The sequence below is a fragment of the Protopterus annectens genome, chromosome 10.part0 (assembly GCF_019279795.1).
Source record: "Protopterus annectens isolate FY-2018-M chromosome 10.part0, PAN1.0, whole genome shotgun sequence".
NCBI classification, from domain to species: Eukaryota; Metazoa; Chordata; order Ceratodontiformes; family Protopteridae; genus Protopterus; species Protopterus annectens.
The window spans coordinates 1241376303-1241401536 of NC_056744.1; the positions used below are offsets into that span (position 1 = coordinate 1241376303).

The window sequence follows — 25234 nt, forward strand, 5'->3', positions numbered from 1 at the left end:
GGAGTCTAACTCTAGCAAGCTGTTTTCAAACACATTCTTGAAGGCCTGGATAACTGGAAGAAATGTTTCTGGCCCATGCTCTTCTTTCCATACTGGTACTAGATAATTATTTTAAAGTTAAACAGCCCTGTCTCTTTCTGGAAGATGCTCCCTTATGAAGTTCATGGTCTTACTGATAGAAGACAACCATAAGTGATGGCTCAAAGCAACAAAATAAACCGGGGTCTACTCTATCAGGTCATAAGGGCCAGGTCTTCCTCTTCTTCTATCCCCAAGTAGGATGACACTTCTGAAAAAGGATCCTTTTTACATTCTGCTGCAGAGGCCACACCAGTGGTAAGGATATTGAGGTCTAGACAGAAGTAGTAGCAACCCATGACAAGTTCACCACAAAATCCTCCAGGCATTTTTGTTAGTCCAAAAATGCTTGTGTAAGGATAGGCAATAATAGGTCACATCTCCAAGGACTGGATATCAGCACCAGCCAAAGATCTGCAGCAAAGGAGCTGATGTCATGGGAGCAGCTGTTTCTTTAAAATGTTTTAACATTGTAGGGAATATCTGGGGGAATGAAAGGACTGCATAACTGAGAAAAAATATCTTTTATAATGCTGACACCCCTCACAGACAATCAGGAACTAGTATTCAGCTATGGTGCAGTGTTTTTTTTCTTCAGTGCTACTGTTAATTGGGTAAACCCACTATACAAAATCCTCTTTTCAAAAGCAACCTAGAAGCACTGTCAGATTGGATGACATGCTCAAATTTATACAGTAGGTAAACAGAGAATGAGAGAATCAAACTCTGGATATATTTTGTTAGCGGCTCATATCTTTATTCTTCTGTACTATCAAACTAAAGCCTAGCTTGTTTATAATGCCAGTAGTCATCTCCCTATCTCCAAAATGGGGAATGACAATGTAGGAACCTGAACTTGAGGGAAGACAAAGTGGTCTCTCTCTTTCTGAGACGATGACCTCAGGTTTTTAAAGGACTGATGGGGTCTCCACAGTATTACACTCCCTGGCCCTGGATGAAATAAGTTACCACTTTCCTCAACTGATAAATGTTTTGACATCATTTCTCCATGGAAGACAACATATTTCCACAGTCCATTATGGAAGGCTCTTTGACTATGGGAGAGTTGGACATCTGCATCTCAGCACAAAAGTAATTCTGTGCTCCACAAAGCCCCTGGCACTACAGGTGCAATGCAGCAATATGTTTTACTGAAAGTACTGCAGTGCTTGCAATAATTACTTGATAATCTCTACCCAAGTTAAAGAGGCATTAGAAATGTCAAGCTTTGGGAAGAACTTCCTGCAGGCCAAACTGCTGATGAATTTTTTCCTTCTATATCATATGACATTTAAAAAAAAAACACAAAATGCAATAGTGTCAAAATACAGCAAACAAGAATTCTAATGGTAAAAGTGGAAAAAGGAAAAGGCCCAAACTGAATTACTTATCACTCTTTGAAGTATTCTGGAATAATGGAACAGACTTTTTATGGCAACAAAAAAGACTGCGGATGGTGACGGTAACTCAATTTTACAGCCAAATTACATGCTGGTATCTTCAGCAAAGGAATAAGACCAGCTTCTCTCTGAGAATGTCCAACTGCTCTAGAAGTTAGGGTAGAAGTTGGAGCATTTGTCTGTGGCAAATTCCCATGTATAAGGTGTTAGAATGTAGCAGCAGTCCTGAGGTCAAACATCAACAATTGCTTTAGCTAGATCACAGCTGTCAAAAAACATTTAAACATTCTCATCTAACCAAGATCTCACCAAACCAGACCCACACACCCCAAAACAGGCTACCAATACAACCATCTATGACAGACTACATAGTAACCTAATAAGTCTCTATATAAAAAATCAGAGAAGTTCATGCCTGTATAGCTCCCTACTGCCCTGATCGCTTCATAGCCACAGACAATCTGATTAAAGCCAATTACTAAAGATACAGAAATAATAAGCAAAATCACTTCCAAAAGACGCCACTCAGAAGAAGAAGAAATGTAGTTTATTTATCACTTTCCTCCAACTCAGGACTTCTTCAGAATAAATTATGTTACCATTTCATAACCTTTTATACAAAACAGTCACTCCAATCAACATTAATTGAATTATACAATAAACCAATTATAAATTAAACAATCAAACTATAAAAATACCTTATTCATCTGCCTAAAAACGTTTAATGTTAACAGTTTCACGTATCCCAGGATATTTATCAGCTTGCAGCCTCAGCTGCTACAATTTTTCTCTCTTTTCAAGTTGTTTTTTTATAATTCCACCTCTAGAATCAATAGGTACTTGTTCTAATACTGTGAAATAAAACTTCTTAAAGGAACTACACATCTGTGCATGTCTAGACGAGGCATTGTTGTTATCTTTGGTCTTAATGGCATACAAATGGACTTAAATTCTTTTCAAAAGTTTTTGTGTGGTCAAGCCAACATAAAATGCCTCACAATAAGAACATACTGCAATATAAACGATCCCCAAAGAATTACAATCAAAATAATCATTTATGCTTATTGATTTATCGACATTCTTCAGAGAAATTTTGGGACCCTCCAAAATAAAATTACAAACAGTACAAAAACCACACTTAGCCATACCTCTCTTCCTGTTAGCACTAATTAAGACATTTTTTGGTACTGTCAATCTTTAATACTTGTTTGACGGCCCTATGCTTTTTGTATATAAAACTATGGGCAGTCCCAACAACTTCAACTAAATCAGAATTACCTAAAATATTTTCAAATGATCTCAAATCACATTTCTTATATTAAAATCGTCCACTGTCACTTCTAAGGCGTAACAACATCTAACATTTTTTTGTATTACTATAAACTAGTAATTTATCAGGGAATCCCCCAATCAAAAAAAAAAAAGCTGAAAATATTCATCTCGTTTACAAATAATTTAATTAGCCGTGTGTTGTAACATCCTGGGTTTATACCCCCTAATGTTAAACAACACAATTAACCCAAAGCATCCCTTCCAGAAATGTAATCTGATCAGTGGTAAGTCCAGATAATTTTATCATTTGTCCCCTTGAGATATTCTTTTTCATAAATCCTGGGTGTGCACTAGTAGAGTGTAACTAATTATTAGAGAAACATGGTTTCCCATAAATTTGGCTAAAAGAGATCTGAGCAGCAGAATCCCAACCTACTACCACATCCAAATAGGGCACACTAAATCTTGTATGCCCCTGCACAAACTTCAAAAAATTAGTACTGTGGTTCAACTGTTCTACAAATTATTCTATTTGTTCTTCAGAAGTATAAGTAAAACAAATCAAATCATTGATAACCATTTTATAAAACTTAATACGCGCTTCAAAAAAGGAATTGTAGCTTAGTACTTTGGATTCCCACCACCCCATGACCAAATTTGTAAAAGATGATGCTATTGTGGCACCTATTACAATACCCTTCACTTGTTGATATCATCTCCCATTAAAATAAAATAAGTGGTTTTCTAGCATTACTTCCATCAATAAACATGTATTAATCAACTTATTAGTTAAACTGGTATATCTGGACAAAAATACCCTTGAAAATTCCAGCCCTTGAATCAATAGGTATATGCAAGTGTACAAGGATTTAACATCCAAAGTAAAAAATCTCAAATGGGAAACCACTAAGACACCTTACTTTACCTAAAAAAAAATCCCAAGAGTCTTTATATAATTATCTAACTTCTGAAAGAAAGGGTTAAAAATTGTGTCCAACAAATTGGAGTGGTCAGAAAGGTTTGGTCATGGGATGGTGGAAATCTGAAATGCTAAGATAAAATTCCTTTTTTGAAGCACATACAGTAAACTCTCAGTTAACTGAAACTCAAGCAATCAGAATTCTCAATCAAACAGAAAAAAATCGAAGAAATAAGTACAATATGAACAATTCAGTTTTTCATATGTTGAACTTTTTGTTTTCCCCCCACAGAAACATACCTTATGTTTTTAGAGTTTTAAAAAAGGAAGATATAAATAAATTCCCTCTCCCCAACCTGAAAACAAATCAAAGCAAACAAGTCAAATCTCTAAAAATCAAGACTGGCTCCATACTCAGTCAGTTTGCATCAGATTGCACATTCTCGCTCCGATGTGTCTCTCTCTCACACACACACACACACACACATACATACATACACACACACACACACACACACACACACATACACACATACATACACACACACATACATACACGCAAACACACGCACACGCAAACACGCATACACACGCACACACAAAATTGCACACACAATCGCACACACAAACACACTCTTCAGCTTTCATACGTGCATTCACTCACTCTTTCTCTCTCTCTAATCTCTCACATACACTCTCGTCAACTTTTATACATCTCTCCGATCTCTTCTGCTTTCATACAAGCATCCACCCTCTCTCTCTCTCTTAGTCAATTCATTCAATTCCAATCCACTCAACATGCCACTGAAAACTGTTCAACGTGCCATGCTTCCTAGTGGAAATATAAGTTTAAAATATTATTATTCCATCCAGCCTTTTAATTACTGTATTTCAATATTAAAATCAAATCAATACAGTGTTTATGGTATGGTATAGTATAGGGTAGAGTATCTGTCAGGTCCATTTTTAATAGTACCTCTCAAGCAACCAGAAACTACACTTATCTTACATCTACCAAACCCCATGGGTGCTGGTTAAAGTACAGTTTTGTACCTACCATAAATGTAGATGTTCGAGTGCTAATACAGCTGCAGTCATAACAGATGGGTTCTCCTGCCGTCAGTCGGGTCCTCGGTCGGCCGAATTCCAAAGTCTAGGTCCGGCATCGGTTGTCATCGCCTCCTCCCTGATGTCAGAGCGCCAGGGGTATAAAAGAACCAGCCAATGCCATTTTCTTCAGTTTTTCTTGCCCCAGATGTCAGGTGCCCTCAGAAGGAAGGCAATACATAAATTTGTGTAATAAAGGAATGCAATATAATCAAAATTCAGTAGTTGTAAGCAAATACACCATAAAAGAATACCCCAATCAGGTTGTGAGGAGGTGTTAGCCAATAGGCCTGTCCCAAGAGGGGAAGGAGGGAGGGAAACCTGGACTGCAGCTGTATTAGCACTCGAACATCTACATTTATGGTAGGTACAAAACTGTACTATGTTCATCGTGCATACAGCTGCAGTCATAACAGATGGGTAGAATCCCAAAGCTAAGAAAGGGGTGGTAGGCACTAGGTGGAACTAGGAGGAGCCGGAATGCCCTGCAAGACTGCAGTGGCAAAGTCTGCTCTAGTTTTGGAGTATAATGGTAGGTGGTAGTGCTTGGAGAAGGTATGCACAGAACTCCAAGTGGCTGCTTCCAAAATATCTTTGGTAGGAACTCCTCTGAGGAAAGCTGCAGAGGTAGCTGTGGCCCTTGTGGAGTGAGTTCTGATGCCTGCAGGTACAGTTTTACCATGAAAAGAGTAACAAAAGCGTATGCAGTGGGCTATACATTTTGAGATTGTCTGTTTGGAAATTGGCTTCCCTTGAGCTCCTATAGCATAGGACACAAATAGTTGTTCTGATTTTCTGAAAGGCTTTGTTCTGTCCAAATAATAACGCAGCTGTCTATGGATGTCCAAGGAATGTAGTAGTCTCTCCCCTTTGTTTTGAGGATTAGGGTAAAAGGTAGGTAAGTGTATAGCCTGATTCAAAGCTACCCTGGATACCACCTTTGGCATAAAGGACGGGTTGGTTCATAAGGAAACTCTGTCCTGATGGAAGATGATAAAAGGCTGCACAGCCATGAGGGCTTGTAGTTCCGATACCCTACGAGCAGAGGTGATAGCCAGAAGGAAAGCTGTTTTCCAGGACAAATATTGCAAATCTGTTGAGGCAGCTGGCTCAAAAGGAGGTAAGAGGGGGTGAGAGAATAAAGGTGGATCAGTGTTGTATTCTGCAGAAATGGCTGAGGCATGGATTTTGATGGAGGAGAATGAAAGTCCACTGCTTAGCAGCTCAGCTAGATGCTGTAATATTTGAGGTAAATTCAGTTTTGCAGGATTCTGGCCCATTTTCTCATTCCAGGCACAAAACCGTTTCCATTTTGCGGAGTAAGCTTTTCTAGTAGACGGCCTTCTGACCTCCAAAATGACATCCTGCACCTCCTTGGAGAGTAGGGTCTGTTGTGATGTTAAGGAATCTTCCATGCGGCCAGATTGAGTGTTTTCAGCTGACTGTAAAGAGTTTTGAAGCTGTGTTGAGTCAGAAGAAGAGGCATTCAGGCTCCTCAGGAGTGGGTACCAGTGCTGTCTTGGCCAGTCTGGAGCAATGAGAATCATCTTTGGTCTGTCTGCTCTGGTTTTTAATAGAGCTTTGGGCAGCAGAGGAAGAGGTGGAAAGGCATAAACTGTCCTTGTTGTCCAACTGAAAGAGAGAGCGTCCACTCTCCAGGCCTGTGGATGGAAAGTCCTTGAGCAGAATTTTGTCAATTGGTGATTTTTGTGGGAAGCAAAGAGATCTATGTCTGGCCTTCCCCATGCTTGAATTATCTCTGTAAAAACTTGAGGATGCAACTTCCATTCGTGTGGATCTGTCATATTTCTGCTTAGGTTGTCCACCAGCGTGTTTTCCTTGCCTGGCAAGTACTGTGCTTGAAGTTCGATTTGTAATTCCAGGGCCATGTTCCAAAGTGACATGGCCAGTCTGCATAGGGGGTATGAATGGGTTCCTCCCTGTTTATTTATGTACCACATTACCGTGGTGTTGTCTGTCCTTATCAATAGTTGACCTGGATGCAGAAGGTCTTTGAAAGCTATAATAGCATTTATTACTGCTAGCATTTCCTTTTGATTGATGTGAAGGTGATTTTCTTTTTGGGACCATTTGCCCTGAATGCACTGATCTGTCATGTGTGCCCCCCAGGTGTAGTCCGAGGCGTCTGTTGTGATGACTTGATTTGCTTGAGGCTTGCAGAATGGGAGACCTGTGTTTGTTTGGCATGCTTGAGCCCACCACAGAAATTCCTTTTGAAGACATGGAATTAGTGGTATTATTGTTTCCAAACTGTGGCTGTGTTGAGACCATAGGTTTTTCAGGTACCACTGAAGTTTCCTCATATGCAGCTTTGCACATGGGATTAGTAGGATGCAAGATGCCATGAATCCCAGAGCCTGCAGGATTTTCCTTGCAGTCAGCCTGGTGAAATTTGCTAGTTTTTCTGAAGTATTAAGTTAGTTGCCCCTGCTTCTCTGGTGTGAGGTAGGCCATCTGGGTGTTTGTGTCCAAGTTGGCACCCAGGAAAATTATTTTCTGAGAGGGTATTAGCCTTGATTTCTTTTTGTTGACTGTGTATCCCAGAGAATTCAAAGCCAGATGTTTCAGAAGTATGTGCTTGCTGTCCGCTTGGATCAGGCAGTCGTCCAAATGTGGGTATATTTGTATCCCTTGAAGTCTGCAGTAGGCAATTACTGATGCCAGGCATTTCGTGAATACTCTGGGCGCAGTAGATAAGCCAAAGGGCAACGCAGAGAATTGATAATGGGTTGAACCTGCAAGAAATCTGAGGTATCTTCTGCAATTTTGTCTGATTGTGACATGTAGGTATGCCTCCTTTAGGTCCAATGTTACCAGCCAAGACTCCTTGCCCAGCATGGGAAGAAGCTGCTGTAATGTGAGCATCTTGAATTTTGGTACGAGTAAAAATGTGTTTAGGATGGATAGGTCCAAAATCGGTCTCCAATCTTTTCCCTTCCTTGGTACCAGTAATAGTTGGTACCTCTTGAATAGCTTTCATGTCCATGAGATCTGAAATTTGGCTTTGTGCCTCTGCCCTTTGATTGTGTGGCAGGTTTGGCATGCCTCTCATTTTTGGAAGGGTGTGAAAATGGAATCTGTAGCCTCTGTTTATAATGTCCAGGATCCATTTGTCTTTTGTGACAATATGCCAATTTTTTTTTTTTTTTTGAAAATAATGCCAGTTTTCCGCCTAAGGGTGCTGCCATTTGAGCCTTGCTTGGCATGCAAAGGAGAAAGTCATTGGGCTTGCTTTCTGAATGGCTGCGAACTATCCTCACCACCTCTTTGTGTAGGAGCTTGCCACTGTCTGCCCCTAAACGATCCTTGAGATTGCCCTCTGCCCCTCGGGTGTCTGTATCTACCTCTTTGGGGTCTGTCCGTGGCTGGAAAGGACCTATTTTTGGAAGGCCAATTTCTACTGAAACGTGGAGGTTGTACCTGTAGAAAATCTTTCACTGTTTGCATTGATTTAGCCTTTTCCTCCATTTTCTTTAATACCTCCTCAGCTTTAACACCAAATAATACATCCTTTTGAAGAGGGGCATCTAGTAATTTAGCTTTGACATGATCTGGTAAGGTTTGCTCCTTGAGCCAGGCATGTCTACGTATGACTGATCCTGTAACAGCAGCTCTACATGAGGCCTCTAGAGCATCAAAACCACATTGCAAGGTATGTTTACCCACTTGTTCTGCACTATGCATCAAATCCTGCAACTCCTTCAAGTCTGGTTGTTCAGGTTGTGACATTTTGCTTCTCAACTGTGATAACAAAAACTGTTGGTACTTTAGCATATGGAACTGGCAGTTTAATGCCCTCATGGTTAAGGTGGCCGAGGTGTATACCTTTTTTCCCCACCTTTCTAAGGATCTGGAATCTCTCTCGGAGGTGCCTGTAGCTCTGAGACTCGTCTTGCAGAGGTTATTGCTAGGAGCAGAGCTGTTTTCCAGATAAAAATTTTATATCAGCTGTAGAGGCCGACTCAAAAGGAGGCAGAGTGAGTTTTTCCAAGACATAATTGAGGTCCCATGCAGGTATTGGTGATCTCCTTGGAGGCCGTAAGTTTTTGGCTCCTCTGAGGTACTGCCTTAATAGAGGATGAGAAAAAATAGGTGGCTCTATATTGTAATGAGCTGAAATGGCAGAGGCATGAATTTTAATTGATGAAAAGGATAGGCCTTTGCCCAGCATCTCAGTTAAGTATTGCAAAATCTGAGGGATATTTGGAACAATCATGTTAATTCCTTGTGCCTGGTTCCAAGCACAGAATCTCTTCCATTTTTCTGCATAAGATGTTCTGGTACTGGGCCTCCTGGCTTCCAAGATAACCTCTATCACTGCTTTAGAGAGAGGTGTGTTTTGAAAAGCTACATTATCCGCCATGCTGCCAGATTTAAGGTCCTGAGTTGGCTGTGCAGGATCGGATTGTTTTGTTGGGTCAGTAAGTGAGGAATTTGAGGTAATGTCCATGCTGGGCATTGAGTCAAGTTCCTTAGGATTGGGTACCAGTGCTGGTGGGGCCAGTCTGGGGCAATCAGTATCATTTTTGGCTTTTCTTGTCTGACCTTTAGGAGTACCTTGGAGAGGAGAGGCAGTGGGGGAAAGGCATATATCGTTAAGTTTTTCCAGCTGAAAGATAGAGCATCCACTTTCCATGCTTGCTTGTGATATGTCCTTGTGCAGAATCTCTGTAGTTAGCAGTTGTGAAAGGAGGCAAATAGATCTATGTCCGGGCATCCCCAATTCTTTGTTATCATGTTGAAGACTTGTGGATCCAATTTCCTCTCGTGGGGATCCATGAGGTTTCTGCTTAGTTCGTCTGCCAGGGTATTTATCCTTCCTGGCAGGAATTGTGCTTGCAGATGTACCTGGTAAGTCAATGCTGTGTCCCACAAAGTCAAGGCTAGTCTGCAAAGGGGTAGGAATGTGTGCCTCCCTGCTTGTTTATGTACCACATGACTGTAGTATTGTCCATCCTTATCATTAGTTGTCCTGGATGAAGTAGGTCCTTGAAGGCTGTCAGGGCATTTTGAACAGCTAGCATCTCTTTTTGATTGATATGTAGATGCATTTGGATTGCGGACCATGAGCCCTGAATACATCTTCCTGCCATGTGGGCCCCCCAGGCATAATCCAATGCATCTGTTGTCAATGTCTGCCTGGCTGGGGGGTATGGTGAATGGCTGCCCCTTGTTGTGGTGACAGGCCTTTGCCCACCATCAAAATTCCTGTTGCAGGCAGGGAATGAGTGTAATTATTGTTTCCAGGCTGTGGCAATGTTGAGTCCAAGCACTTTTTAGACACCATTGTAGTTTCCTCATATGCAGTCTTGCATATGGAATTAGCAGAATGCAGGATGCCATGAAGCCCAAAGCCTGCAGAATTTTCCTTGCAGTTAACTGGGTGTTTGTTGCCAACTTTTTGAAATAAGTAGTCAGTTGCCTTTGTCTGGAGTGTGATAAGCCATCTGGGCAGTTGTATTTAAGCTTGCACCCAGGAATATTATCTCTTGAGAGGGTGCAAATTTTGATTTTTCGTTTACTGTGTACCCTAGGCATGTTAATAATCTTTTTACAAATGCCAGATGCTGTAGTAGTATGTCCTTGTTCTCTGCTTGAATAAGGCAGTCATCCAAGTAAGGATATATTTGTATTCCTCTTTTTCTGCAAAATGCAATTACTGGTGCCAGGCATTTTGTGAAGACCCTGGGCGCAGTAGATAAGCCAAAGGGCAGTGCAGAGAATTGGTAGTGCATTGAGCCAGCTATGAATCTGAGGTATCTTCTGCATGATTGTCTGACTGAAACATGCAGGTATGCCTCTTTTAGGTCTAAAGTTACAAGCCAAGCGTTCTTGCCCAGCATGGGCAGAAGCCGCTGCAGAGTCAACATTTTGAATTTTGGAATATCCAGGTATGTGTTTAGAATAGATAGGTCCAGTATTGGCCTCCAGGCTTTGTCCTTTCTGGGCACCAAGTAAAATCCTTGCCCCTGCTCTTGCTGTGGTACTTGCTGAATGGCCCTCATGTCCATGAGGGATGAAACTTGTATTTGTGCCTCTGCCCATTGATTTTTTGGCAGATCTGGCATACCGTTTGCCCTTGGCAGGGTGTGAAAGTGGAACCTGTAACCTTGTGACACTATGTTCAAGACCCATTTGTCCTGGGTAATTAGGTGCCAGTTTTGAGAAAAAAGTGCTAGTTTTCCCCCTAAAGGAGCTGCCAGAAGATAAGTGCTTGGCACTGGCAGGGGGAAGTCATTGGGACTGCTTTCTGTATGGCTGTGATTTGTCTTCTCCGCTTTAGGAGGTAGAAGCACCCCATTGTTTAGACCTGTATGAGCCTTGGGGCTGGGATCTGCCTCTAGGGCGTCGGTATCTGCCTCTTTGGGGCCCATCGGACACTGGAAAGGACCAATTCTTTGTAGGCCAGTGTCTGCTAAATCTTGGAAGCTGTACCTGTAAGAAATCCTTGACTGTTTTCATAGATTTGGCTTTGTCCTCAATTTTCTTCAACACCTCTTCTGCTTTAACACCAAGCAAAGTATCATGCTGTAATGGAGCATCCATTTTTTAGGCATGGAGGCCTGTCCATGGGGCTGTTGTACTTGTTTCTTTGTCTTTAAAGCTGCTTTAGTCTTTGCCTTTGAAGCTGAAGTAGTTTTAACATATAACTGTGTAGGCCTGAAAACGCCCTCAGAAGCCGATGCCTGCTTAGCGGCTCCGGACCCAACTGAGGGAATGGTTTCTGAAGGTCCAATACCTTGAGGTTGTGTAGGCCTGGTTGACTCCACGTGGGATTTGGTATCGGCCTGCGGCGCTAAAGTAGCGGTCATCATGGGCTGCGAAAGCGCCTCACTGAGAACCGCCGACAGGCCTAGAAGAAGCCTCGTCGTCAGTTTTGGACCTCGGATGCCTGTCTTTGTCTTTTTCTTTTCAATTTTTGTAAACTCCGGTAGTCGGCTGTTCCGACAGCATTATATAATTAAATCTTCTGCCGAAGTAATGAAATGCAAAATCATACCGACGCTTAATAGTGTGTTGGTTAAATCTAGCACAAATCCGACAACTAGCAACGTCGTGGTCAGGGCCTAGGTAAGGAATGCAGTAAGAATGAAAATCCTTATGAGGTATTTGCTTCCCACAAGAAATACAATTATTAACTTTTTCTGACATTGGTCTGGAGCAAGAAAAAAGTTTCCTCAATGGGGTACTTAGCTTTTAATGAAGACTTCGGATCTGAAATTCGAACTTGAAAATCTCAGGAGTCGGACGACCGGCACTTGCTTTTGCTTCGGGCACCGCACAGCAAGAAAGACTGAAGAAAATGGCATCAGCTGCATCTTTTATACCCCTGGCGCACTGATGTCAGGGAGGAGGCGACAGCAACCGACGCCGGACCTAGACTTTGGAATTCAGGCCGACTGCGGGTAGCCTGCCAGCAGGATAACCCAACTGTAATGACTGCAACAGTGAAACACGATGAACATCTGCAGTGGCAAAGCCTGCCCTGGATTTAGAGTAGAGTGGCAGATGATAGTGCTTTGTAAAGGTGTGCACTGAACTCCAAGTAGCTGCCTCTAAAATGTCCTTGGTTGGTACTCCGCTGATAAAGGCTGCTGAAGTGGCTGCAGCTCTGGTGGAATGTGGCCTAGTGCCCTTAGGCACTGGCTTGCAATGGTACAAGTAGCAGAAATGAATGCAGTGGCTTATCCACTTTGAAATAGTCTGCTTTGAGATAGCCTTTCCTTGTGATGCTGCAGCATATGCCACTAGTAATTGCTCTGTCTTTCTAAAAACTTTGTTTCTGTCTAAGTAGAATCTAAGCTGTCTGTGTACAATCAAAGAATGTAGAATTCTTTCCCCCTTGTTCTGTGGATTTGGATAGAAAGTTGGCAGATGAATGGTTTGATTAAGAGCCACACTGGACACCACTTTAGGCATAAGTGTTGGGTTTGTCCTCAGGGATACCCTGTCCGGATAAAAAATGATAAAAGGTTCCACAGCCATGAGTGCCTGTAGCTCTGAAATTCGTCTTGCAGAAGTTATTGCTAGGAGCAGAGCTGTTTTCCAAGATAAAAACTTTATATCTGCAGTAGCAGCTGGCTCAAAGGGAGGCAGGGTGAGTTTTTCCAAGATGTAGTTGAGGTCCCATGCAGGCATTGGTGATCTCCTTGGAGGCCTTAAATTTTTGGCTCTTCTGAGGTACTGTTTTAATAAGGGATGAGAATAGATTGGTGGCTCTGCATTGTAACGGGCCGAAATGGCAGAGGCATGAATTTTAATAGATGCGAAAGATAGGCTTTTGTCCAGCATCTCAGTTAAGTATTGTAAAATATGAGGAATATTTGGCACAATTGTATCTGTTCCTTGTGCCTGGTTTCAAGCACAGAATCTCTTCCATTTTCCAGCATAAGATTTTCTAGTACTAGGCCTTCTGGCTTCCAAAATGACATCCATCACAGCTTTGCTGAGAGGTGTGTTTTGTAGGACTACATTATTCACCATGCTGCCAGGTTTAAAGTTCTGAGCTGGCTGTGCAGGATCTGATTGTTTTGCTGGGATAGTAGATGCAGTACTTGAGGTAAGGTCCAAGCTGGGCATTGAGACAAGCTCCTTAATATTGGGTACCAGTGCTGGCGGGGCCAGTCTGGTGCAATCAGAATCATCTTTGGCTTTTCCTGTCTGACCTTTAGGAGTACCTTGGGGTGGAGAAGCAGAGGGGGAAAGGCATATACTGATAGGTTTTTCCAGTTGAAGGATAGGGCATCCACTTTCCATGCTTGTCTGTGATAAATCCTTGTGCAGAATCTCTTTAGTTGGTAGTTGTGAGGGGAGGCAAATAGATCTATGTCCGGGCATCCCCATTTCCTTGTTATCATCATGTTGACGACTTGTGGATCCAGCTGCCACTCGTGGGGATCCATGAGGTTTCTGCTTAGTTCGTCTGCCAGAGTATCTTTCCTTCCTGGCAGGAATTGTGCCTGCAGATGTATTTGTTAAGTCAATGCTGTGTCCCACAAAGTCATAGCTAGTCTGCAAAGGGGGTAAGATTGTCTGCCCCCCCCTGCTTGTTTATATACCACATGACCGTGGTGTTGTCTTCATCAGTAGTTGTCCTGGTTGAGGTAGGTCCTTGAAGGCTGTCAGGGCATTTTGAACAGCTAGCATCTCTTTTTGATTGATATGTAGATGCATTTGGTTTGAGGTTCATGTTCCCTGAATGCATCCTCCTGCCATGTGGGCCCACCAGGCATAATCTGATGCATCAGTTGTTAGTGTCTGCCTGGGGGTAATGTGAATGGCTGTCCCTTGTTTTGGTGACAAGCCCTTTGTCCACCATCAAAACATCTGTTGCAGGCAGGGAATGAGAGTAATTATGGTTTCCAGGCTGTGGCAATGTTGAGTCCAAACACTTTTTAGGTACCAATGAAGTTTCTTCATATGCAGTCTTGCATATGGAATTAATAGGATGCAGGATGCCATGAAGCCCAAAGCCTGCAGAATTTTTCTTGCAGATAACTGGGCCTTTGTTGCTAACATGTTGAAATTGGTAGTCAGTTGCCTTTGTTTGTCTGGCGTGAGATAAGCCATCTGGGCAGTTGTATTTAAGCTTGCACCCAGGAATATTATCTCTTGAGAGGGTACTAGTTTTGATTTCTTTTTGTCGACTGTGTACCCTAGGCATGTTAGAAGTTTTTTAACAAACACCAGATGCTGTAAAAGGACGTCCTTGTTCTCTGCTTGAATTAGACAGTCATCCAAGTAAGGGTATATTTGTATTCCTCTTTGTCTGAAGAATGCAATTAGTGGTGCCAGGCACTTTGTAAAGAACCCTGGGCGCAGTAGATAAGTCAAAGGGCAGTGCAGAGAATTGGTAATGCATTGAGCCAGCCTTGAATCGAAGGTATCTTCTGTATATTGGTCTGATTGGGACATGCAGGTTATGCCTCTTTTAGGTCTAAAGTTACAAGCCAAGCGTTCTTGCCCAGCATGGGCAGAAGCTGCTGCAAAGTCAACATTTTGAATTTTGGTATATCCAGGTATGTGTTCAGAATCGATAGGTCCAGTATTGGCCTCCAGGTCTTGTCCTTTCTGGGCACTAAGAACAGTCTTGAGTAAAATCCTTGCCCCCGCTCTTGCTCTGGCACTTGTTGAATGGCCCTCATGTCCATGTGGGATGAGACTTGTTTTTGTGCCTCTGCCCATTATTTTTTTGGTAGATCTGGCCAGCCGTTTGCCTTTGGCAGGGTATGGAAATGGAACTTGTAGCCTTGCGACACGATATTTAGAACCCACCTGTCCTGGGTTATAATGTGTCAATTTTGAGAAAAAAGTGCTAATTTTCCCCCTAAAGGTACTGCCAGGTAATAAGTGCTTGGTGCAGGCAGGGGGAAGTCATTGGGGCTGTTTCCTGTAAGGTTGCGATTTGTCTTCTCCACTTTTGGATGTAGACGCACCCCATTGCTTTGACCTGTATGAACCTTGCGCCTGGGATATGTTTCTAGGGCATCTGGGTCTGCTCCTTTGAGGTCTGTCTGACACAGGAAAGGACCAATTCTTTGTTGGCCAGTGTCTACTAAACCTAGGTGGCTGTACTTGTAAGAAATCTTTGACCGTTTGCATAGATTTAGCCTTGTCCTCCATTTTCTTTAACACCTCTTCTGCCTTAACACCAAACAAAGTATCATGCTGTAAAGGTGCATCTAATAATTTAACTTTAACATGATCAGGCAGATTTTGTTCCTTTAACCAAGCATGCCTTCTAATTACAGAACCTGTAACTGCAGCCCTGCAGGAGGCCTCTAAAGAATCAAAACCACATTGCAAAGTATGCTTTCCAACTTGTTCAGCTGCATGCAAAATATCCTGCATTTCCTTGTTTTCTGCACATTCAGAGTTTAACAACATTTTCTGTTTAAGCAATGACATGACATGTTGCTGATATTTGAGCATATGAAACTGACAGTTTAAGTCCCTTATAGCCAAGGTAGCAGATGTGTAAAACTTTTTTCCCCATCTGTCCAGTGCACTAGAATCCCTGTCAAAAGGGGTAGGGTTTTTTTGCAGCGGAAGCCTTAACTCCCTTCGGACCCTGAGAAATAGTTTCTGGGTCAGCAGCAGGGTTTTTAAAAAGGAATTTATGTGAGTCAGGAACCCTGTAATATCTGTCAGGCTTAACAGGGGCTGGAGGTAAGGAGTCAGGGGTAACGCTGGTCTCTGAAAACACATCATCTACAATGTCTAACACAGGGGGGATGGCAAGTGGCTTGTGCTGAGGTAGTAACAGGAAATCCCTGAGCCTCTTTTTAGATTCTGAAAAATCTTGGCTCTCCCAGTGGAAATGCTCCCTCATGGTATGTAAGGCTTCCCCAAAGAAATAGTCCTCAGGAGGAGAAGCTGAAGGTATGGATTCTTCAGCATCAGAATCCTCATAGGGGGGAAAAGAATATTCCTGATCAGAAGAGGAATCAGAAGAAATGGAAACCTGATCTGAAGATTCATAGTCAGTCTCTTGCCTAGGCCTCTTATCAGGAGGGGGATGGGAAAGCCTGATCAAGGTAATCAAGTCTTCGGCCATTTTGCGCATCTGTTTTTTGGGCATGGAGGCCTGTCCACTTGGCTCTTGACTTTGCTTCTTTGCCTTTGAAAGAGCTTTAGTCTTTGCCTTTGATGTCAGTTTAATGTATAGATGTTTGGGTCTGAATACACCCTCAGAAGCCGGTGCCTGCGCAGCGGCTCCGGACCCATCTGAAGGATTAGCGTCCGAGGCTTCAATACCTTGAGTTTCCAGTGGCATGGCCGACTCCATGTGGGAGTCTGTAGTGGCCTGTGACTCTAAAGTAGCGGTCGTCAGGGGCTGTGAAGGCACCTCACTGAGAACACGGCGACTGGCTTAGGAAAAGCTTAGTCGGTTTTGGGCCTCGGGTGTCTTTCTTTTTCTTTGCGTTTTTTGTGAACTCCGGTAGTCGGATGGCTTTCCGATGACATTTCTGGATAATTAAACCTGCGTCCAAAGTAGTTCAAAGCAAAATCATACCGACACTTAATAGTGCGTTGGTTAAATCTAGCACAAAACTGACAACCCAAAAAGTTATGATTGGGGCCTAGGCAAGGAATACAGTATGAATGAAAGTCCTTATGAAGTATTTACTTCCCACAAGAAATACAATTATTAACTTTTTCTGACACTGGTTCTGGAGCAAGAAAAAAGTTTCCCCAACAGGTTACTTCGCTTTATAGAAGACTTTGAATCTGAAATTCGAACTCGAAAATCTCAGGAGTCGGCCGACCGGCACTTGCGAACTGCTTCTGCTTCGGGCACCAAGTGGCAAGAAAGACTGAAGAAAATGGCATCGGCTGCTTCTTTTATACCCCTGACGAAGGAACGACGACAGCCAACGCAGGACCCAGGACTTTGGAATTCAGGCTGGCTGAGGGCAACCTGCCAGCAGGATTACCCAAATGTAATGACTGCAACAGTGAAACACGAAGAACATCTACATTTCTTCTTCCAAGTGGCGACTTTTGGAAGTGATTTTAGTTGTTTGTCATTTTTTCACCTTTACCATATTCATCATCTTTATTGGTGAAGATAAAGAAATACTCCCACCAGGTTATAATATACTTGACTAGCTAGAATCAACAAAAAAAGCAGTTGCTGTTTTCTACAGAAATGTTTTAGGTCTCCTTGCTTATCATGACATTACACCCACCTTCAACAGTGCTGAACTTCTCATCTCACTCCTCAAATGGAATACTCAAGTCTCTAGCCATAGGTCTATACATAATACCTGGTAACAACATTCCCATCTTGGAAGAGATGCTCTCCTGGACCTCAGCCAACATCAGACTGGAAACCATCATGCTAGGAAACATTAACATATACAGGAAAAAAATAGCCCAACAATACCCAACAAGTTCAATTCAGCTGTATGGCTTCTCTCAGCTCAGCAAGACTTCAGATAGAATTAACAAGGCCAAATCTGAAGACTTTATCCTAAATTGGATTCTAACATCCAACCCAATATTGCCACAAGTGGTACCCTACCCAATAGCTTAAGCGAGCATCAGCTAAACTACATAATCATATTTCCCAAATAGACCCAGAAGGTTCATCACTATAGCAGTCAGAAACCTCAGTAACTTCAATAAAGAAACTTTTACTTCCAACTTGCTCCAGAACAACTGGGCGCCAATTAAAACTCTTTTCCTTGATGAAGCGACACATTTAATACAGTATTTCTAAATATCCTGTCAGAGGAGGCACCATTAAGAACCTAAATAGTTAAACCAAACCAGCCCTTTGGTTAACTTAAAAAAAAAAAAAAAAAAAAAAGCAACTCATGTATCTTAGAAATAATGCCTAGAAATCATGGTTACAAACCAAGTCTCAAACATCCCTGCAACAATACAGGCAGATAAGGATCTATAGCAAACAATGCATAAAACAGGACAAAAAAGCTTATTATAGCAACACATAAACTTCATCATCAAAATATTAAAAAAAAACTTGGATTGCTCAATCCTCAAAAATCAACCCAACCCAGCCCATCCCCAACAAATAACTACAAAAGTACTGCTTCAGTTTACCGCAAATTTTGTAAACAGAGTAAACTCCCTCCTACAAAATGACTACAAATCCAGCCAACCTAGTCCAACCACTGAAGCCACAACAGACTTTCACACTCACTCCAGTGCCAACATCTACAATTAAAAAAAAAATATGCACGCTTAAAACAGCAACCACTGCCCATGACCAACTTCTATCTGAATGCCTCAAACTCACTGCAGATACCCTTGATTGGCCTGTCTCTATTCTAATAAACCATTCTATCCATGAAAACTATGTCCCCACGACATTATAGAAAAAATCCTACATAATACCACTAAACAAAGGAGGCTCATCAACTGAGATCAAAAACTGTAGACCAATCACCATTCTCTTACCCTTATCCAAAATCTTGGAAAGATGTATTCACTCTCAACTTACTACATCTTTTACTTCTCATAACCTCCAATCTCCCTCACAACATGATTTAAAACCCAATCACAATTCATCCACTGCCTTTCTATGACTCACAGATATAAAAAATCACAAGAGAACTTTAGGTCTTCTAACATCAGCGTTATTTACGGATCTATCCAAAGCATTCCACATGGTCAATCATCAAATTCTCCTAAACTAAACTAGATAAAAAAACATGTAATCAAGGCTACTGCAGCAGTGATCAATATGATGAACACAGTACAGCTGTGCAAGTAAACTTACCATAAAACTATATGCTCAAATGAACACTGCTGCAGTAGCCTTAGATATATGGGTTACATCCTGCCAAGGATATAACAGACGGCCAGCTTCCAAAGCATCACACTCTGAAACAGTCAGTTCAAGCTGAGCTGACAAAAAAGCCAGGTTTGGGTGCCGAGACTTCAAGCCAACAGAGGGGGAGAGGCTAAGCCCTAAAAAGACAATGCTAGGAACAGCAAAAAAGTACAGTTGCACAGGTTTTGCTTACCTATAACAGTAGATGTTACCTATAATAGTAGAACACACTGCCTTACTGGCATATAGGTAGCAATGTCTTGCTACCGTCCCCCTGGCAGTCCATCAAAAAGCAGAACTCCTACCACTGCCCGTCTGTGGGGATGAAGAATCAATTACCTGGCAGGACCAGGCCAGCCCTTCACATTTGTATACAGGACCCTTTCAGTTTTCTAGTGTCCAAAACGAACAGCAGGTAAAACACAAGCACTGCTAACACCAACTGGTCCATACCAAATGGCACACACATCAAAAAAGTTTGCTGAAACAAACTCAACAGCATCTCTTACAACCAACTACATGCACCCAACAAAAAGGGAGATGGTGGGAGGTTACTGCTAGTAAGGCAGGGTGTTCTTCCAACATCTACTGTTACAAGGTAAGTGAAACTTACACAACTGTACCTTTTTGTTGTTCCTAAAATTGTCCTTTTACGGCTCCAACTCTCTCTCTCTGGGTCCAGCAATTTCAGACATACCATTGAATTTTTCTCATGTGAAGATGGGTTAGTTGTAAAATGAGAACCATGGAAGCAAACAGTCCAAAAATGTATAAGAATTCTCTCGACATGGAAGATTTCCAGAAACACCATTTGGTGCAACAAGTACTTGTCTTCAGGCAGAAAAGCCAGACTTTTGTTAACGTTGACTAAGTACCCCAGAAGAAGTCTTTGTAAGGGTGTCAAACATGCCTGTGGGAGGTTAAACTTGAGACTCTGCACAAAACTGGATGAGGGAATGAGGGATTAGAGAATCTCCTAGAAAACATGGAAAAGGAAGTCTGACAAATCTTACAGATTCCCTCTGTCAAAGTTAGCCCTCTTAACAACACTCTGTCGCCTCTGCTGCAGAAGGGACAAAATCCAAATCTCTATCCACAGCCGAACTTAAAATCTAATTTGATTTACAGCTAGAGCATCTTCTGTGTGGAGACATGCGTGAATGGGCGTACCTTTGTTGAAGGTTGTGCATCAGGGCTGGCAACTCGGCATGTAAAAATCAACTGCCAATTATTAGCGGACCGGAGTTCCGGTGTGGTGACCCCTAACCGGGAAAAGCCGAAAGACTCAACAACAACATCATCATCATCCAAGAGGTTTTGGGAATGCAGCCAAGAAAACCTCTTTAAAGAAGTATCAACTGAATCATACACACACTCTGTAAACAATGAGTAGTGAATTGTACAACAGAAAAAAACTAAGTTATTTAAAGCGCATTTTTTCCACAAAAGAAGAAACTGCAGACAAAACATTCCTTATACTTTCACAATTAGTCAAAAGAAACCTTAACATATAAGCCTGACCATTCAAAATTCTGAAAATCAAAGTTGCAGAAGCATGCACATATTCCCATATATTCCCATACTTATCAATCATCTTCCCATTCTTATGAAAAACAGTAGGACTGGAATTAACTAAATAATTAGCAGCCTTAAGATTAACTGAAGCTGTATAGCCGCAGGGTCAGGTTTGGGAAGAGTGTATAAAAACTTAAAGGACTGGGGAAGTATCTGTCTTTTGAGGGGCAGCTGGCTAACTATCAGGAAAATTGCAGGTACTAACACACACACCCTCCAAAGCTGACAGAACTGATGGAACAGGTGCACATTCTGGAAATTCCATCTGTAAGAGCTCATAGTATTTTCTGAGGAATTGAAAAACCTCAGTGATGTCCTTCTATACCACTGTTACAGTTTTCTAAACAGAAGGGATCTCTCGTCCAAGTCAGCCCAAAACTCAACCAGTATACCAAAGCCTAATGATCTTGCATGTGCTGTACTTCACACTTATGCTCCCCACACAAAATAGTAGGGCATAAAAGGGATGTACGGACACACCAACCCAGAACATATTTGCCGCCAGTTTGAAAGCAATTACTGGCAGTTGATCTGAATGCTTTGTTGCTGTCCTCAGTACTTAGCCAGATAACTGCCCCATTGTTTTTCTTTTTTCTGTCTTTTCCTGGTGTTATATTTTATTTTGCTACCTAGAGTTCATGTCATCCAAGAATGGAAAATGTCAGTGTGGCAGGCAGATTCCCCATAAGGGCCATGAAGAACACTGTCTTTTTTTGATTGGGTGCTTCCTATGACCACACTTTTTGTAGCATCTGTAAGGCATTGGTGCCTAAGACACTCAGAAGCCATTTGTCTTCCCTGGCCATTCATCTTGAAAACCAATGACTTAAGCAGTCAGCCCAGGGTATTATGGCAGAATCCTTTAACCCTGAAATACTCCCACTAGGTAAGAAGAAGGCCAAGAAGTGTTGGCTGAATTCTTTAGCTGTCTAGCCTCCATCAGATGTCTCTCTAGAAGCAGGTAATATTTTTATAAGTCGTTTGGTGTCTACATCAGATTCTTCTGCAGTGACCCCGTCAGAGGCCAGCGTGAATCTATCTTTTTGCAAATTTTCTGAGGCTTTGTAGGCACCTGCTCCAGATGTCAATGGGGAACCACTGCTGATTATCTTGCAGGGTCCTATAGGGATTATACATATATTGGTCAAGGAGGAGGGTTCTGGGCTCTCTTATTGAATCTCGCCAAGGGTTGGAACCTCCAGTATTTACTAGGGCTGATGTCCCTTCCAAGAAAAGACAAAATGAAGCATGTTTCAGTCCATCCTAAGGATCCTCAAAGGGACTGGCAAGAGTTTACTCAGGGCCCGTTTTCTGTCTTCATGGTCCTGAAGACTCCTGAAGAGTTTCCGTGCCTGTTCTTCCTTGGATCTCTAACCATTCTAAATGAATTGGGGAACCGCATTCCTCGGATGCAGATTCGGTGTCTGATGAAGGGTCTTTGTCCTGTTCTTCACAGATGCCTTTGGCTTATGGTCCTAATGAGGAGAAGTCTGTTAGCCCTGCATCTCCTTTTGATGAATTACACTTTGGGGACACGATTACTAGGATGATGGAATACTTTAAGTGGGATCCTTCTCAAGTGTATGACATTCAGAGAAGATATTATGAGTTGCTTCAAGTGGATACTTCAAAACCACTGGCAGTTCCTCCTGTGTTGGCTACCTTGTTAGACACGTTTATTGCTGCTTCCAAGACTCCTGATTCTCAGCCTCCTACTCCTAAGAAAACGAGTTGATTCTATAAAGTTCGCAAGGAATGTCAATTTTTATTTAAATGTCCTTCTCCTGATCCCGCTACAGTGTAAGTCTCTTCCAACAAACCCTCCAAGCTCTTACCCTCTTCGAAACTTTTGCCTTCTGATAAGGATAGTAGGGCAGTGGACAGGATTGGTAAGAAAGTTCACACTGCTTCTACTTTGGCCTTTACAGCTGTTAATCACCACATCCACATGGCCAAGTATAATCTGGTCTTGACTGCTCAGGCTTGTCAGGTTATTTATGATGTCCTTGATTCTGAAGGCAAATCCTCTGCCTCATCTATTTTAGGTTCTGCTTCTCAAGTGGCTCACCACTCAATTAAGTGTAGCTATGATACTGATGATGCCTCTTCCAGAGTTGTGGCTTTTGGGTCAGTCATGAGGTGTTATTCTTGGCTTGGTCTCGAGTCTCTGCCAGAGGACATTAAGGCCACATTGTTGGACGCTACACTGGATAAAAAACATCTTTGTGGGAATGCTGCTGCTGACCTATTTTAAGTGTATTCAAAAGAAAGACAAAGCCTTGCAGGACCTTAACCATATTTTTGTTTCTCCTATCCCTAAGTTCCAGAGAGACTATCCTTCTAGATCTGCTTTTGTTCACAGGCAACCCCCGCCAGGCTTCCAAGGGCAGGAAGGGTGGTAGGTGGGCCCCTCTGCTTAGGCTTCTCAGATTTCTGTGGCCCAGAAGCCTCCTTTATCTAATACGCCTTCTTCACTTTGACAATTTACCCCCCCTTCTCTTACACCAGGTTCTTTTGTCCCTTCAGCTTTCCCGTTGTCTTTCAAATTGGAGTCTCAACAATTCAGACTCATGGGTTCTTTCTATCATCTATCAGGGTTACTTAATGATATGGAGGTTTCTCCCTCCTTTTTCATGGATTCCTCAACATGTTCTGCAACTTCCCCACTTCTCAGAGGTTCTAGGGTCCCTGGTGCATACAGAAACCATTCATCCTGTCTGCTCTTCCCAACTGGGAAAGGCTTTCTATACCAGTATGTTCCTGGTTCCTTGAAGGAGGGCATTAGCTATTCTGGATCTCTCCCTGCTCAACACCTTTCTCAAAGTCCCTTCTTTTCAGATGCTTAAACTTCAAGCCCTGTTTCTTCATTTACTACCCCCAGTCTTTTCTGGTGCCATTAGAGCTGAAAGATGCTTACCTTCACATGGCTTTTCACCCCCTTTTCAAGACGTTTTTACGTTTTTCTGTTCATCTTCTTTTCACTTTCAGTTCTCTGTTTTGCCTTCTGGCTTCTCTACTGCCCCAAGAGTATTCACAAAATTCCTAGATACTGTGATTGTTTTCTGCAAGCTCTAAGGCATTTAGATTTTTCCTTATCTAGACAACCTGTTGCTTCAGGCACCTTCTCATAGTCACCTGTTACAGGATCTGGAGTTCACCATCTCTCTTCTTCAAAGACTGGGGTTCACTATCAACTTCCAAAAGCCTGTCCTGACTCCCTCTCAGGATCATGTCTATCTGGGATGCAGGATTCAGACAGTGCCAATGCTGCCCTCTCTTCCAACTTCAAAAGTTTTGCCATTGATAGCCTTAATTCTGTCTTTTCTTCCTCTAACTGCCATGCCAGCCAGGGAGTTTCTTCAGGCCCTGGGATTCATGGCCTCTTCTATTCCAATGCTTTCTCAAACCAGAGTGCATATGCAGAAGCTTTAATGGTACCTCATGTCAATTTGGCTGCAGCACTGTCACCGTCTGGATTTCAGTGTACCTTTCCTTCCCTGTCTAAAGAAAGAATTCAAGTCGTGAGTTCAAAAGTTTGCTTTCAACCAAGGCCTGCTCTTTCAGCCTCCATTCCCTGCTCAATAAATGTTCACTGATGCCTCTGACATGGGGTGATGGGCTTGATTTGGTCACCTGAAAGTTCAGGATCTCTACCCCCCCCCCCCAACAGAAGTCAAACCATATCAACATCAAAGAGATGAGAGCTCTAATTCTGTCCCTTCAAACTTTTTGCCTCATATTCTGTCCAGGCCCATTGAAGGTGGAAACAGAGAACACTACAGTAATGTGGTATGTCAACAAGCCGGGAAGGCACAAAATGTTGGATGGTTCTTCAAGGCTGGGAGGTGGCTCTCAACTATTAGTTAATTCTTCCGGCAGTATACATTCCTTCAGAGGTCAATCTAGTGGCAAACTATCTGAGCAGGTCCAAAACACAGGCTCATGAATGGATGCTTCACAAATATGTGTTTCTTGGCATTGCCCATCAGTGGGGTATTCCCAGTTACATCTTTTTGCCTCCCCTCTGAACATGTAACTTCCTCTCTTCTGTTTCAGAGTGCCATGCCATCTGGGATGGAAGATGGACACCCTTTCCTTGCCTTGGAAGGGGATGTTTCTTTATGCTTTACCTCCTCTTCCTCTACTTCTAACACTACAGAAAATTCAAGTGGACTCTCCAAAAACCTTGTTAGTGACTCCCTTTTGGCTAAGACAGCAGTGACTCCCCTTCTTAATGCATCTGGCCAGGGGCAATTACCACAAGTTACCTCACCAGTTAGATCTCCTCACACAGGACAAGGGGTCTCTTATCCATCCTCACTTGTCCACGCTTCAGCTGACACTGTTGGTGATAGGGTTTTGATCCCTTTCAGGCACCTCTTTTCTGAGGATGTGCTCAAGGTTTTACAGGAGGCAGGAAACCCTCAAATTTTATATGTCAAAACAGAAAAGATTTTCTGTCTGGTGCCATGCTCATAAGCAAGATCCTTTTTTGGGTGGGATCCCTTTGGTCCTCTATTATTTGTGCGAGTTGTTTGAGTCTGCCCTGAACTATTCTTC

General features: G+C 42.4%; 1 protein-coding gene across 1 annotated transcript in view; it reads right to left on the reverse strand.

The window, feature by feature from the left end:
- The window catches only part of CC2D1B (coiled-coil and C2 domain containing 1B), a 2494855-nt gene that overhangs the window by 2148592 nt on the left and 321029 nt on the right, over positions 1–25234 (reverse strand). The window lies entirely within an intron of this gene.